The sequence below is a fragment of the Triturus cristatus genome, chromosome 11, assembly GCF_964204655.1.
Source record: "Triturus cristatus chromosome 11, aTriCri1.1, whole genome shotgun sequence".
Taxonomy (NCBI): Eukaryota; Metazoa; Chordata; class Amphibia; order Caudata; family Salamandridae; genus Triturus; species Triturus cristatus.
In genome coordinates this window covers 466207060-466223929 of record NC_140594.1, presented here as the reverse complement: position 1 = coordinate 466223929, position 16870 = coordinate 466207060, and positions in this window count along the sequence as shown.

Sequence of the window (16870 nt, the reverse complement as noted above, 5' to 3'; positions counted from 1 at the left end):
CAATTCTTTATTGCAAGATGCTCAATTCTCTAGTTCATTTATTGATTTTATTTCAAATGTCTTTTCCTTTAATGATAATATGGATGTCTCTCATTCCTTGCTCTGGGATACATTCAAAGCCTCAGCAAGCGATTTCATCTAAAGTTATGCTTCTAGGCAAAGGAGGACACGAATAAACAAGCATACTAGACTACTCTAATTGATGACATCTTTGGAAAAGGAGTATTTCTCCTCTAGCCTGCCTTCTGACCTTAATGCTCTGTTTAAAGCCAAATTGCAATTTAACTCTATTTCTACCGAAGAGGCCTCCTCTATAATTCTACAGAAAAATGCAAATTTTTGTGGTGGGAGAAATAAAGCTGGTAAGTTATTAGCACATTATCTTAAGGGAAGAAGGGAGAGACACACTATTTACTCAATGTTCACATCACTGCGTAAATCTGCTACTAATCATCGGGCTATTTTAGAATAATTTGTTAAGTATTATAAAGCTCTTTATATGCCTGTATCAACAGCTCCTCCTTACACAATTGTGGACTATTTACACCACACCACTCATTCTATCCTTCCTGATTTGGACTTTGATTCTTCAGAGACTGGTCTTTCTTCTGAGGAAATTGCTGCAGCCTTAAGAGCACTTAAGTTAGGGAAAACACCTGGTCCAGATGGTTTCACAGTAGAGTTTTATATCCATTTTTTTTTAACATCTTTCTTCCTTATTTGTATCACTTGTTTAAATATTTTATTGCATCTACTTCTACTTCTGGCACTTTCCAAGGAACTATAATTTGTCTTATTCACAAGGATGGTAAAGACCCTCTAGAATATAAAATTTATAGGCCTATCTCTTTATTGAACGTTGATTATAAAAAATTTGCTAAGCTTTTAGCTCTTTGTTTGGAATCCTTTCTTCCCCATCTTTTAGGGAAAGAAAAATCTGGGGTTTATCTAGGGCAGACTAATATCTGATAATGCTAGATTGTTTCTTAATGTTCTCAGTTAAGCAAAAATGTTCTATTGCAGCCATAACAATTGATGCTGAAAAGGCATTTGATAGATTAAATTGGAATTTTGTATTTCATTCATTAAAATGGCATGGGTTTGGTCCTAAAATTATAGCTCCTTTTTATATCTTGCTCCCCAGGCATCTGCAATGTTTAATGGCATGATATCCTCATATTTTCCCCTTTATAGGGGGTAAGACAAGGTTGCCACCTCTCTCCTTTATTATTTGTCTTAGCTCTAGAACCCTTTGTCTCTCAGATGCATCCTAATTCCTCTATCTCTGGGTTTCCTTATGGAGACCAGCATTTAAAATGTTCTGCCTATGCTGATAACATTCTTATCTTCATATCTTCTAGTGATAATTCACTACCTCTTCTCTTACACAAAATTTCAGTATTTTCTACAGTCTCTGGATATAAAATTAATAAGTATAAAACAGAAATTCTCCCACTTACTAAATACACTTTTAATAATTCTTCTTCCCTTACTGGCTATCAGTGGTCCACTTCTGAAAAATTAAATATTTGGGAGTATGGTTAAAAAATTCAATTCCTGATACTGTTAAAATTAATTTTACGGAACTTCGTATCTAAATTGATATTGTTCTCTCCTCTTGGAACCCTTTATTTTTATCATGGTGGGGCCATCTATATTCTAAGATTATATTAAAATGATGATTTCCCCCTTACTGTTAGATATTCTTTCTATTTTGGCAGTTCAGATTCCTAAACATTTTTTTAAATAAACGCATTGGTAAAAAAAAAAAGCCGAGAGTAGCATTAGTTACTTTACAAAACGCAAAACTAGCAGGAGGGTTTAATTTTCCACATTTTTATGGTTATCACAGAGATTTTGGTTTACGCCAAGTGGCTTTTTGGACTTGTGATTTATCCTCGTTCTTTTCTCCATTATGGCTAGATATTGAACATACTTCTCTTCTTCCTTTAAGCTTTACAGAAGTCTTATCTCTTACTTCTACTACGTCCTTTCTCCGTTCTCCTATATTACGAAACACGGTATCGCTGCTCAAATTGACTTTTCTGCCACTTACTCTGAATACTGCCTTGTTTTTGAATATGGTACAACTCTTTACTCAAGATCAATAATAGGCCTTTTTTTTGCACACTTGGAAAGATAAAGGCTTAATGTGGATATCTCAACTTTTTTATAAGGTTTCCCCTATCTCTTTTCCTCAATTTTGCGTTATGTATCACTGCCCTAAATCCTTTTACACTCGTTTTTTATCATTGATGAATGTGGTTCCTGCTGTTTATTTTTCCTTACAGAATTCTTTGAAGATGGTTCCCTTCTCTTCCGGGATTACTGAATTTCTGAGAACAGGCCCGATGGGTTTGGCTATTTATAAGTATTTCTCCCTTCCTGATCCTTCCAGAACCAAATCCAAGTCTGAGCTTCTATGGGAGAGAGTTCTGGGAGTTTCTAAGACTATCCCTTTTTGGAATAAGGTATGGGCACGCATATATAAAATTTCATGACCTGCTGGTATCACACAGTCTCTATTTTTTGTTTATCGTCGCCTGTATTTATTCCTTTGCAGTGCTCCAAACTCTCCTCCAATACTCCCGCTAAATGTTGGTCTTGTGATATTCCTGAAGCAGATTTAATGCATATCTTATTTAAATGTCCCAATACCCGTAATTTCTGGTACAAAATCTGGGCTCATGTTAAGAAGTTTTTTAATTAAGATAGCCCTTTCAATATTATTTATCTTTTTTTTTGGAACACTGTCCAACTTTGTTATTCCATCTTTCCCTAAAAATAACCTATTAAATATTCTGTTAGCGATCGCATTTCACCAGATTAGTTTGAATTGGAAAACATCAGATAAGTTATCTTATAAAGTATGATGGGATTTGGTGAGTACCCATCATAAGTTAGACACTATTTGCAGTATACAATGTACTTCTTTTCATAATGCGCAATTGCTATGGTTACCTCTTAGTTCATTTCTTAACCAAGTTGATAGTGATGTAACAATTATTGTGTCTGTATCTTCTGAAAACTTTCGTCCTCCATGAATATTCTCTCTCAGTCCTCCTTTTATATTAGATTACATTGTTATGATATGTTTATAGATACAATGTTTATTATATGAGGTTAACTTAGAGGTGAACTGTTGTTACTTTTGTCAAATATTTATGATTCATTGTAAGATCTTTCCTTTACCCTCCCTCCCCTTTACTTCATTTTTTCTTACCTTCCCCATAAAATTATAAAGACTTTTATGGTTTTCTCCTTTGGTATCTAATACTGCATATTCACTGCTGACTTCTTATTGTTAGATCTTTTTGTGTTAATGTTATGCAGTATAGAAGGGATTCAATTAAGTCTTTTAAACACAAAGAGCCCATGAGGAGTATGCAATGCAAGAACCATAAAGGAACCTAGGAACTGTAGCAAATATTCAAGGATAAGGAATACAAAGAAAAACTGGAGGATAAACAGAGCCGGATAATCACAAATATACTAGATTCTGTAGTAAGCAAGAGACCGGAACTGCAAGGGAACTAGAGATTGCAAGAGTAATACAGAGCAAGGGCACATAAACAAGGGGCAACATCTTGGAGATTGGAGAGCAAATGCAAGAGTTATGGCAGAAACAAAACAAATAAGCAATGGGAAATAATATCAGAAATGGAAAGAAAAAATAGGAACAATTAGAAAATGGGAAGCCCGAGAGCTGTGTCTGACTATAAACAAAATGCAGTCAAACAAGTAAAGCAAAAGTCATGCAAAAGTCATGCAGGACTGCGAAAAAATCTCAGCAAGTGGCACAGGACTCTGGATGACCAAATGCAGAAATTGGTCAGAAAGACAGGCAACAAGAGTTCTGGTACACAGAGGTTCATACACATACAAAACAAATCAGGAGCTTCTGACAATTGCAACTTAAAAGATGTTCCATGAAGCCGCAAGGCCATGGTGGTGTCCATAGAAAACATAGGAAGAAAGGTTTGCAGTTTTGGAAGACAGATTGAGTATCAAAATTGAAAAATCTCCTGTGGACTCCGTGAGGGCCCAGAATTATTCTCTGGACATATTCCTAAAGGAAATTATCCCTTCAATGTTTATAGATGCAGATTCTGTCCAGTGGTTATAATAAACAGACCACTTGGATTTAACAGCAGTGCCCAAGAGCCCCATTGACAATGATAATCATGTGAGTCCTATGATAGAAATCTTTGGTACATCTCCTTACAGCTGTCAGAAAACGGAGAGATAATAAATACAATTGCAGACGTGTAATTTTTTCCAGACAACAGTGTGTAAAGATGAAGCAAGAAACACCCATCTGAAGATGTAATATAAATTGTGAAAGCATAACATACCCCATGAATTGCATCCCACATTGATGGGAAAGGCAGAGAGCAATTCTTCAATAAAACTGAGGAAGCTCATCAATACAGTGGAACATTAAATCTCCCAAGAGTCATGTACCCTCATGATTTTAAGTGGGATGAAAAAGTGGTGGCCAAAGGAACCTGACCAATGAAATTACGGGTGTCTTTAAACATGTAAACTAAATTTCTGTGATTTCTACAGTGTGCTACCTGACCAGTATTTTGGTTCCACTCTGAGCTCTCTATTGCAGATATAACATAACAACCTACATATGCCTAAATTCTGCCAGGACTATTGGCTTTGTGTACTGTTGTTAGTTGTATAAGATATATGAGTAGCAATAATTATTTTGTGGTAAATAATTAACATTGAACATGTTTCAATTCTGAAGTTGTGAGACTGTGAGTCAAATATTACTGAGGTCTGTCGGAGGGGTTGTGGTCATCAGAATGTCTTAGCCACTTCCATAATGTTCACTCAATGTTAAGAGTGTACGCCCTTTCTCTCTCTACATCTCATCCATCTCCATATCCTGCACCTCACCTCTTTCTTCTTCAACACTCTTTTTTCACTCTCTCCTGTATGTGCTTCCTCAATCGCCTTCACTTCACTACACCCACCCACAAAAGCAACACACCCACTCACCAGTAAACACTACATTTTCTTTAACTTACTCCTTCCTATTATTTTGACAACTGTATACCTCCTTTACACATATTTGCACAGAATAACATTTCCAATTGGAATATAGGACCATTGTTCTCTGTGCTCTGCTTAGAGGCCAAGGATTGGATGAGCATGGATTCTGAACACCTTTGTGACCCACTGACAGGCACTGTGTGAAATTCTCACTGCCTTCAGCCACAACTCCTGAACTCTCAGTTATGGCTGTTATAAACACCTGGAGTTGACTCAGTTTAAAGCATGCACTGCACAAAAATGATATGCTACAGGAACAAATAAAGAACCATCCATCTGCATATCCTACACCTCACCTCTTTCTTCTTCAACACTATTTTTTCACTCTCTCCTGCATGTGCTTCCTCAATCACCTTCACTTCACTACACCCACCCACACATGCATCACACCCACTCACCTGTAAACACTACATTTTCTTTAATTTTTTCCTTTTTATTATTTTGACAACTGTATACCTCCTTCACACATATTTGCACAGAATAACATTTACTATTGGAATATGGGACCATTGTTCTCTGTGCTCTGCTTAGAGGCCAAGGATTGGATGAGCATGGATTCTGAACACCTTTGTGACCCACTGACAGGCACTGTGTGAAATTCTCACTGCCTTCAGCCACAACTCCAGGAACTTTCAATTATGGCTGTTATAAACACCTGGAGTTGACTCAGTTTAAAGCATGCACTACACGAGAATGATATGCTGCAGGAACAAATAAAGAAACACACCACCCTGGAAACAGCTAGCACTGTTACGGAATGCAAGCTTCAGGAATGGCCCGTGCAGGTAAGGGCGGTGGGGCCAGGTTGGAGGTAATTCAACAGGTGACTACGAATGAAAACTGAATAAATAATTAATTTTTCCTCATCCTCGTCTGTCAGAATCACCCCCACCCGGCCCCACCGCCCCAACGCTCTTACCTTCATGGGCTGCGGCTGGCAAGATTATGTAAAATGTGGAATGTAAACATTGACCGCTTTACGGTCGAGGCAGAGGGGGAGCTTTGTTTTAATGTATTGCTTGTTGTATACACTGCCTTAAAACAATAAAGAGATCCAGAAAAAGACCTCTCACAGGAGACATCTATCGTAATTTGCAGAGTGCTTTAGTACAAGAGAACTGCAAATCCATAGAACTACGGTAATGTTCGTCAATGCTCGTCTGTTCTTATTTGCAATACGTACTAATGTTCATCCCAGTTCTGTCAATTCACAGAGTTCTCACAAAGCATCTATTGATTCTTAAAAAACACTTTCAATTACTTTGAGTCAAACTATTTTGTTAGGGAATTGGCACAAGTCCCTTCTCTGCTAAAATGACTCTGGGTAAAAGATGTCTGCAGTAGAGATGAACTTGAACTGCAGATACACAGCTCCCAAAGGAGGAGGAGCTAACTCAATGTTTACATCTTTCCGAGATAGATAAATTGAGGACAATTTTTAGTAAGGAGGTTGGAAGGAAAACCTGACTTTCACAAGTTAAATTATTTAAAATATGCTATATGAATGTGACCTATCTCATCTGCATAAACAATGCGCTTTTAGAAAAAGGATATTAAAATTGAACCAAGCATTAAAGTGTTGCATCAAATTACAAGTTGCAGCAGAATGAGTTACATTGGGGTGTTGTGCATCTGCTTTAGTACACGGGTGTGTAGTAATCATGTTACAATTTCCAAAACCAGCAAGATAGCCTTTCTAGCTAAATCACCTTGAGCATTTAACTTGCAGGGTGCACTTTCCTGTGGCAGCATACTCGTAACATGCAAGTCACAAGTTCCATCCCCAGTATATAGCTGTGTGGCTTACAAAAGATGGAGCCTCCAAATGAGTTCAAATCAAATAAAATAAAATAAACTTTATTCGGTTTCACATAGAGAAAACCATAAAAGTTGCAAACATCCAAAATGAGTTCAAGGGTACCCAAGCTCCAGTCCTTGACTTTCTTTTCACAACACATTGAAATTGGGTAATTCACTCCAAATGGTCTAGTGGACGGGAAACGCGATTACAGATCCCAGAATATATTAGGCTGGAAAATAAAAGCATATTCTTAAGGCTTTCGCATGGTGAAATTGGTGACAGGGAGTCATCAGGTAACCTTAGGCAAAGATCTGTGAGTCTGCTGCAGAACTTGTTCTAATCCCTATAGGAAGAACCTAGCTTCCAACTCTTCCAAAACTGACAATGTGAGAATATGTGGATAGGAATAATGGCAGCTGCTCCCTGAAGTATGATCTAAGGGGCAGATTTACAAGAACTGACACATCTCTGCATATTAGCAGAGATGCGTCAGTTCATTTGAGTCACGCAAAAAAAACATGCACCACCATATATGCATCGCATTTACAATGTGGCGCTCTGTGGCGCAGGGATTGACAGATGCGTGATGCATCTGCTGGCGTAAAGACAGAGCATTGCTGGAATCGTGTCGCAAGCACGACGCAACTCCAGCAATGCTCAGAAATTCCTATTATGCTGCGTCGCACATTACTCCTGCTTCAAGCAGGCATAAGGTTTTAACGCAGTGGCGTCATAGAAGTGACGTAGTGAAATCTTGTAGATTGCACTGCGTCACTTTTACGAGGCTTTCTTGCGTCAGAACGCCCTCCCTGCATACATTATACCTGATGCTGGCATAATGTAGCGCAGGGCTTTACAACATGACGCATCTCCCTAGATGCGGCACTTTGTAAATGTGTCGCAACATGGCATTTTGTTTTAGATGCTGCTGCGTCACAAAAGTGACACAACGGCCGCATAAAAGTGTCGCAAGGGACTTGTAACTCTACCCCTAAGAGCCTGGGTGCATTCCATAGGAGTATACGAAATTTACAAAAAAAATCCTTTATAAATTTACGAGAAATTTCATTAAAAAACGCCATGAAATTATGCAAATGGAAAACCTGTATTTAGTTCTTATGTTTTCATTTGGTATGCATCCTTGTGTCAATTTTTTAGTTGTAAGGAAGCATTCAACGCTAAAAATGTGCAAAAAACAGTCACTCAAGTTATGTCATTTGCTTTGTTCCTGTGCACCACCTGTATATTTTTGCCGTTCATGGCAGTTTCAGAAAATGTATGAGACTAGACTAACGTAAAATTACCAAAAAATTGCAAGATTATCCTGGTGTAATTTAAATTTTGGCTGGGCCTAGTGTTTAACCTGGTCCTTGATCCCTTTGTTCGGTTTAAATCAGAAAAAGATGTATGCAGCAAAATGGAATTTTATGAAGAAAGATATATGTAAGATCCATTTATGCCTGAAAACTATCACCCCATATCACTGCTGCCTTTTTTTCAAATCTAGCAGAAAAACTATTCAACAGACAACTTTCTAGCTTCCTGGAGGATAACCTTCTGCATAGAATGCAATCAGGCTTCTGAGCCTCTGATAGCACTGAGTCAGTCTTGCTGCATGCTTCCCAGTCTACGAGGTAGATTATGGATGAGATGCTTCCGATACTGTATCCCACAATATTCTGGTCAAGTGGTTCTGTAACAGTGGCATTGGTGGCAATCCGCTGCACTGGCTGACATAATTTCTGCTGGGATGCACTTTTCTGGTTTCACAAAAAACATTTCAGTTGATGATCCATTCTCTGCATCTCTGCAGCAGGGAGTGCCACAGGGCTCCTCATTGAGTCCAACCCTTTTTAATGTTCATGTCAGCCCTCTGGCTGAAGAGATTGAGCTGTATGGTTTTCCTATTTCATATGCGGATGGACTTTGACTGCCTGAAGCTGAATGCCGGGAAGACGAAGTTTCTGGTATTGGGAAAGCATCTCAACATCTGGTCCAACACTTAGTGGCTCAGCAGTCTTGGTCCTCTACCACCACCCAAACCCATAGTTAAGAACCTGGGCATCTGGTTTGATGAGAAACTTTCCTTTGATACCCATAATAATGCCCCAGCACGAAAACATTTCAGGATCTTGAGAACTTTGAAAGAAATTCTCGATTTCCTTCCTGATTCTGCCCAAAAAACAGTATTCCAGCTTCTGGGTACATCCAGATTAGACTAATGTAACAGTCTCTCCCTGGGTGTTACCCAATCGCAATTGAATAGGCTTCAACGGGTACAGAATGCAGCATCTTGGACTTCCTAGGTGAGCCTCTATCAGTTCTGCGTTAAAGAAATGGCACTGGCTGCCAGTGAGACAGAGAATTACCTGTAAGGCTCTCTGCTATTGCTACAATGCTCGGTCCTGTCAAGGGCCTACATATCTACGGTCTACAGTTACTCTCATTGTTCCAGTTAGAAATCTCAGGTCGGCAGCTGCAAAACAGGCTTCAGTTCCCCTTTTCTCTAGTAATCTTTTTACTCTTTCTTTTTCTTTCCACTTCCCATTTTCTTCTCTAGCTGATGTTTCTTATCCATTAAGTAATACTACTAACATATGTCTCTATTGTGATATATGCAGTTGCCTTATTTGTTCCATAGTTCTGGGATTTATATTCAGTATTTTATGAATTTATAATATTTATTATTCGTCATGATATTTATCTGATCATTTAAAATGATAATTTTGTCTTTCCTCATATCCCAGTTTAGTAGTTCTTGACAATGAAACTCTTTTTTTTTTTTAAACTCTTCATTACTATTTACTGTATATTTAATTCTGATTTTCTGTATTGCTACTGTACTACAAATGTATTTCTTTATAAATAAGCAATAAAGATATTTGAACACAAAAAAGGCCAGAATCGGTGGTTGTGCTTTTAGTCAGTTGACACCAAAAATCTGGAACTTCTTACCTTTGGAATGATTTTCAGAAAATTACTGAGAGCTTTAGATCTGCTTAAACTTTGCCTACTCTGTGAGCAATATTTCTTCTGTAGTCAGCATCCTAGCGCTGCAACACTTCACAAGAAGTAGCCATGCATTCTAGACGTTTTTATTATTAATTATAATGTAACTTTTTTAATTCAGATATGTTTTATTATGAACAAAATATATGAATATGCACAGAATAATCACTAATCTTCATTGGTTTAGTAGTGGCATTTTTGCTCCAGTAAATGACTTTCTTTTTGTTTTTAAGGGTAGTCATAACTGCTTTTTATTTTTTGAGTGCCATTACTGTATTTGTTTTTAACAAAACATAACCTATAATATAAAAGTTCTTAGTGTACTGGGATGTGCTGTTATAAAATATTGTGAGCATTTGTATTATTGTAACAAAAGAAATCCACGTACTTATTTGCAGTAGTGTTTTGGTATTCCTCATGCCCTACTCATGTCCATCAAAGAAAATAGTGTGCACAATCAAAGAGGTGATCACTATATGTGCTGTTATGCCATATGGATAGTGGTTGGCACTAAAGAAATACTTTTAACATGAACATCTGTCCCTCTCAGGGCACCCGTATTCACACAACTCTTCAAAGGGACGAGATTCCTGGTCCACTTTAAATGCTGTTTATGGTCAGCGTTCATTGAGAATGATATTACCCCCAGGTCCCTTATGTCCTCATCCCATTCATTGACAAAGTGGAGATAACCATCTCCCGACAGAAAAAGAGACAAGAAGAATGCTGGGACCCTAATACTGCCCCTCCCACCGGGAGTATATAAGCAGTACTTACCCAGCATCCCGCCTGTTCTTTTTTTCTGTCTGTGGACAGTTTGGACGTGGTGTGCTGGTGCTGCTCCTGCTGGGCTGGAGTGGCGGTGCTTCTCTTCTCTCCCAGCCCGGCTGCCTGGCTGTGCCGGCGCGGGGTTCCCTGGGCTGTCTCTTGGCCTGCCAGGCTTGCTGGGAGTCAGTCATTGTTGGAGACAGTGTCCTGCCTGACCTCCCGGCCCTTTGCGGCTGGGGCTTGGTCTTCCGGTTTCTTCCGAGTCGCGTGCTCGTCTTCCCGAGCCTGGCCGGGTGGGACGTGCCACGCTTGCTGTGTTCCTGCCGGTCTCCTGGAGTGCTGGTGAAGGGGGTGGGGGCCTTGTTCCTGGGGTTGGCCCCACTCCGGGTGAGTTACGCTTGCCGGATTTTGTTTCTTTTCCTGCTTCTCAGTGGTCTTGCTTTCAGCTGTGCTTCCGGATACGGCTGTGTGTGCCAGAAGAAGGTTATGTTTGCCTCTTTCCCTGCCTCTGGTGCACTCATCACGGCAGTGTGTGCTTGCAGTGTTCCTGCTGTTCTCTCTCGCGATGGCGATGGGGACCTTGTTATTGGTGGTGGCCCCCACTCTGGGTGAGTTCAGCTTTGCAGATTTCTTTTCCCCAGATATTTGTTGTCCGTTTCTGCCTCCTTCACGGCGGTGGGTGCTGCGCTGCCTTTTTTCTTTCAGGGTTGCACATGTAGTTGCTTCGGCCTCTGATTCCCGACCCCGTCAGCGCCTGCGGAGTGCTTGGGGGGTCACGACGCATTCCGTGTTAATGGCAGTCTGTCGCTACTGGAGGTCGCAGTTCAGTGTGGCCTGCCTTTCCTTGCCCGTGCTCCTTTGGGGGTCGCTCCGGGTGCTGGGCGCTGAGTTGTGGGGGTTCCTGGTGCTGCATACTGCTGCGGGAGTTCTCACTCAGGGTCGCTGTCATCATGTAGTGCCCCTGTTCCTAGCAGCGATGTTCGGCCACTGCGGTTCTGTCATTTGGGGCTCTGTTGGGAGGGTTCACCTCTCCGTTGAGTTTGTTTGGTGGCTTGGATCCCTGTGGTTATAGGCACTCCCACTGTGTGTTTGGTGAGCTGCCCCGGGCTGGCGTGTATTCCTGTCCCTGCTGTGGTGGCGAGTTCTGTTTTCGCTGGCTCCCTCTGTGATTGCTCCTGGAGTTGCCTGGGTTGTTGGGGTCCTCCTGCGTGCTTGCTTGTTCTCTGCCCCCTGCTGCTTGCTCTTTTGCCGGGGTCGCAACTCACACCTGGAGGCCGCCAGTTGCTTCTGCTTCTGGTCTTCCTCCCTGCTTCTGGGCTCCGCTGTTGCTCCCACCCCTGGCTGCTGGTGGGGCGGTGTTCGTGCTCCTCTGGCTTTTGATTGGGGGGTCCTGCGGACTCGTGTTTGCCCTATCGTTGGTTCCTGCTGGCTGCCGGGGTATGCCCCGCTTTTCTTGGTTGTCCCTGCTCGGTCCGGCTCCTGTGGGTGTTGCTGGTGCGGGTGCTGTGGTCTGGTGTTGGCCGTACTGGGTCCTTGTGTCTGCCTGCCCTTTTTCTCATGCGGCATTGTCTCTGCTGCTGGGGTCCTGTTCGGTTGTGGCGTGTGCTCCACTTGGGTGTGCTGTGTGTTCACCTAGTTCCCTGTCTTCTGCGTGGCTGGTCGGGGTCTTGCTTGGGGGCTCCCGTTTCCCGTTTGGCGGTGCGGTGTTCACCTTCTCCTCTGGTTTTGGTGGTCTGGCTGGCTGGATGGGGGCTTTCTCCGGCTACTTTCATCTGTCTGGCTCTAGTGCTCCCCTTGCACTTCTGGGGTTTCCTTGGGGTTGTCCTTGTGTTCCCCTGCTTCTGCTGTGCCCCTGCTCTGTTTCTGGTGCTTGCCTTTGGGCTTGCTTATGTGGGTCCTGGCCACCCCTCCTGGTCTGCTCGGTCTGGTTGGGTGTCTGGCTGGCCTGCGGGGCGCTGGACCTTTTTTTTTATTGCCTGCGCCTTTCCCCTCCTTGCCGGCTCCTGCTCGTGTCTGGTCTCTGGGGTTTGGTTGGTGTGGTTGGGCTTCTGCTCTTCCTTTCTTTACCCTCCCTGGATGTGTGCCCTATTGCGGTTCGCCTGTTGGGCCCCTGGGGTTGTGCCACTGCTGTTTGGGCATGGCTGTGTTTTGCTGCTGCCGCTGTTCTGTCCTACGGTTCTCCTGGGTGGGGGTCTGTCTGGGCTCCGGGGGCTGTTGTTCCCTGGGGGTCTGCTGTGGCTTTCCGGCTCCTGTGGGGGCCTTCTTAGGTCCTGCGTTCTTGCCTGTGCTCTCTTGGGGGGTCATGGCGTGGTGCTCAGTTGGTTTCGGGCAATTTCCTGCTGTGTCCTTCTGGGCCTGCTTCTGCCGGCGGTTCGCTTTCTGGGCTTGGTTTGCCACTGGTTAGATTTCCGTGTTTCGGCCCGGTCATGGGTTTCCGTTGGGTGATGTTGGGCTGCGGGTTCCCCTGTTGTCCCGGGGCTCCTTCTTCGTTGGTTTCCCTGTATCCCCTGGGATGCGGCTGCCTTCTTCAGGCCTTTGTGGGGTCCTGATGTTCGGTGCTTCTGGGTTGCCGTGTCTGGGATTGCCTCCTGGTCTGCCGGCTGCCTGGTGGTTCGGTGTGGCATCTGGCTGTGCCTCTTTGGGTTTGCTGGCTGTGCTGCTGCCTCTTTGTTGGCTCTGGGGTGTGTTTTGCTGGGCGTTCCCAGTTCTTTCCTGATTCCGGTGTCCTGGCTCGCTCCTGTCTTCCCTTGCTTCTCCGGGCTCTGCTCCTGGTGTGTGTCTGTGTAGGGTGCCGCCTCCCTCTTTCTGGTTGGGGTGCGGTTCTTGGGTTCCTGTTTTGCCTCTCTGGGGTCCGGCCTCCTGGTTGTCAGTTGTCTGGGGTCTTCTGTTCCTGGCCCTCTGGCTTCTCTGCTTTCTCGGGTTTCCACTGTGGTGGATTCCTTTGTTTGTTTTTCTTCTGGCCCCCTGTGTGGTCTGGCTGTGGGGTGCTGGGAGTCTCGGATGGCCTCCCGGTCCTTGGCTTCGGCCTGGAAACTGCGTGGGCCCCTTCCGGGGCTGTTTGGGCCTGAGGGTCCTCCTGCTTGGACGGGTTGCTTGGCTTCGGTCCTGGCTTCCTGGTTCCTTTTCATTGTTGCCCTGGTTCTGGCTGTTTTCTTGTCCCCTTCTGGTTCTGGTCAGGTTGCGGTGTACCCTGGGGCCTTTCTGCTGCTCTTGCCCTTCCTGCGTGTGAGGCCTGGGTGTTGGGTGTCCTTTGGCTTCTGCCCTGTCTTTAGTTCCTCTCTGGTCCTCCGCCTTGTTGGCTCCTGTTCCTGTCTGCCCTCTGGGGTTCGGCGGGTTAGTGCATGTGTGGTTCCTGGTTTGGGGGTCTGTCAGGGGTTCCTGGTTGCCCTGGGCTTGCACCCTTCGGTGTTCTTCCTTTCCTTTGGGGTTGGGGTTTTTGGGGTTGTGGCCATTGGCTCTGTCCCCGCCCCCGCAGTGCTGGTTTAGTTCCGAGTTGTTGGTTCCCTGTCTTTGCTGATCTTGGTTGTTTGGTCGGCTGACTGCTTCGTCATTCTGGGGCATCTCTGGCCTAGGGTCTTTGGGTTGGCCTCCTCTGCCCTTGTGCTGTGGCGTTCTGTGTCCGGTCCTGGTTCGTTTTTGCGGCCTCCCTCCTTGTGGGGGCATTTGGCCTCCTGAGGTTTCTGGTCTTTGGCTCCTTCCATGTCATTTTCTGTTTGGTTGGTGTCTGGTTCCTGGTCGGCTCCTGGGCTCTCGCTGTGGCTCCTCCCTCTGGGCTGTGTGTGGTCTTTGGCGGCCCTGGTGGTGCTGTCCTTTCTTTTCTGGGGCCTGAGCCTCCTCTGTGAGGTTTGGTTGGTTTCGTCGTCTGGTCTTTCTGGGGGTTGGTTCCTTTGGTTTGGTGTGGTGGGCCATTGTCTGGTGTGTGCTTCCCTCCGGCCTTGTTGGTCTGGGTGCTTGTGTCTGTGCCCTGTTGCCCGGCCTTGGCTTCTTTCTTTGGCTTTCTCCGGGGTTTGCTCATTGTCTGTGCAGCAGCCGGGTCCTGGGTGTCTTCCTGGTGGTTCTTGGCTGGTCGTCCGTGTCCGGTGGGTTTCCTTGGCCTTGTCCATTTGGTTTTTTGGCCTGGTTGCTCTGTCTCCGGTTTTTCTGGTTGGCGGCCTCCTTGTGTGGTTCTGGCCTTCTGTTTTTGTTTCTGGGTTGTTTCCGGTCCTTGTTTGTGTCCCTGCGGTTCTGTTCTGGGGTGCTAGCCAGTTGCTTCCTGAGGTTCCCGCTTTCTGTGCTCCCTTGGGTTGCTGCGTTTGGTGTGGTTTCCTAGTTGCGCTGGTGGGTTTGGAAGGCCGGTTTTCCACTTCCGTTTTCTCCGCTTTGTCAACAAATGGGATGAGGACATAAGGGACCTGGGGGTAATGCTCTATTACTTACAAGTAATCTTCATTACTCCGGGTCCCGTTGTCCTCGTCCCATTCATACGCACCCCCCTTCCTCCCGGACAGCCGGCCTTCCTGTGTGGGCTTGCTTGTGCAGGCGGGATGCTGGGTATGTAGTGCTTATGTAGTCCGGTTGGGAGGGGCAGTATTAGGGTCCCAGCATTTCTCTTGTTTTTTTTTCTGTCGGGAGATGGTTATCTCCACTTTGTCAATGAATGGGAGAAGGACAACGGGACCCGGAGTAATGAAGAATACAGGTAAGTAATAGAGCATAACTAGCCCAATGTGCTTGAAAATTCTGCATGTTCCACTCATTTTCCCAGAAACTAGAGACCCATATTTCACAACCAATAGTATCCACTGTACTAATGAGCCATGAAATACAAATGTGCCCAAATACCCTTATTCAAGCTTATTTTCTGACCTCCCTATTAAAACCTTTTAAATACTAGTTTGTTGAGACTATATAATGAGAATATTGTGCTTGGAAATTGCTATAAGTAAACTTTTGCCACCCCAAAAAAATGTAAACTGTCCTCAATAAGCGAGACCAGTAAATAGTGTATAATTTACTGTACCGGATAAAATATGACTTAGTTGAATCAGAATGTTTTGCACGTGATAAATACCACTCAGTGGGGAGCTTTAGGCAAGTAACATGCAGTATTTGGTGCTTACTGCACCAAAATCAGCATGTTTCATTGAATACTTGGCATTTTTTCCAGCTCAATCTCTGCAGGTTTGACCTGATGACATTTATCACACAAAATTCAGAATTTTGATAAGTATGGTAACAACAGTAACACCATATATTGCAATTGACCAAGTTGATCATAATGGGGACCACATTGTATCAGAATAGGAACTGGCTTCCCAACAAGTAATTTTGACTTGGTCCCTTAACATCTTTGAAGAATGATCCAGCCCTACTGTTGGAAACGGTAGGTCACACAAAGTCTGGGTCCCTAACTGTGTCCCTAATATTTGACTTATGATTAAAAAAAAAAACAGGCATACACTCGCATCTGGTTGGTGGTAGCACCGTCTTCTGTGGTCATTTAACACTGACACGGGGTTTCAGCATGCCACAGCAAGTCCCACCCAGAGCTGAAAAAATATCACATCACACCCATTCTGATGAAACTCCATTGGCTTACAGTCACCAGCCCGCACCATCTTCAAGCACAGCTGTTTTTTTTTGTTTAGGGTTTTGTATAGCGCGGACTAGACCCGAGACATCAGAAATGAGAGTGCTTTACATGCGCACCAGTTTCATTACACAAGGACACATTAATTGTTGTTCGGCACGGGAAGTTTAAGTGATTTGCCCAGAATCACAGAAAGTTGAGCGTCGTTTGCCCAGAATCACAGAAAGTTGAGCGTCGTTGCCGAGACTCGAACCCGGTTACACAACTTCGAGGTCTACCGCTCTAACTGCAAGGCTACATCCTCCCTCCATTTACATAGCTGCCACCACCAAAGCCCTGGCTTATCTTGCTGCCAAGGTCATTATCTCTTGTGGTTCTAGGAACACCGGCAGCCAGGTCACCTTCAGACTGCAGACTAAGAAATGTAAAAACTAAAATAAAAGGAAGCAAGCCTTTTCCATCTGTTGACCAATGACTGTTGACAACTTCCCTGTATCCAGCAGGACCATCCCAACGGTGCTCCAATTAAGGAAAGGTTTGAATATTCCTCTCTTTAAAGAACACCGCATCACGCGGATTTAGCCACCACAACCCAGCATCCTCTCCTCTCACTCTTTGACTTCATGCTTGCTTTTGACCCTGTACAGCACTCCACT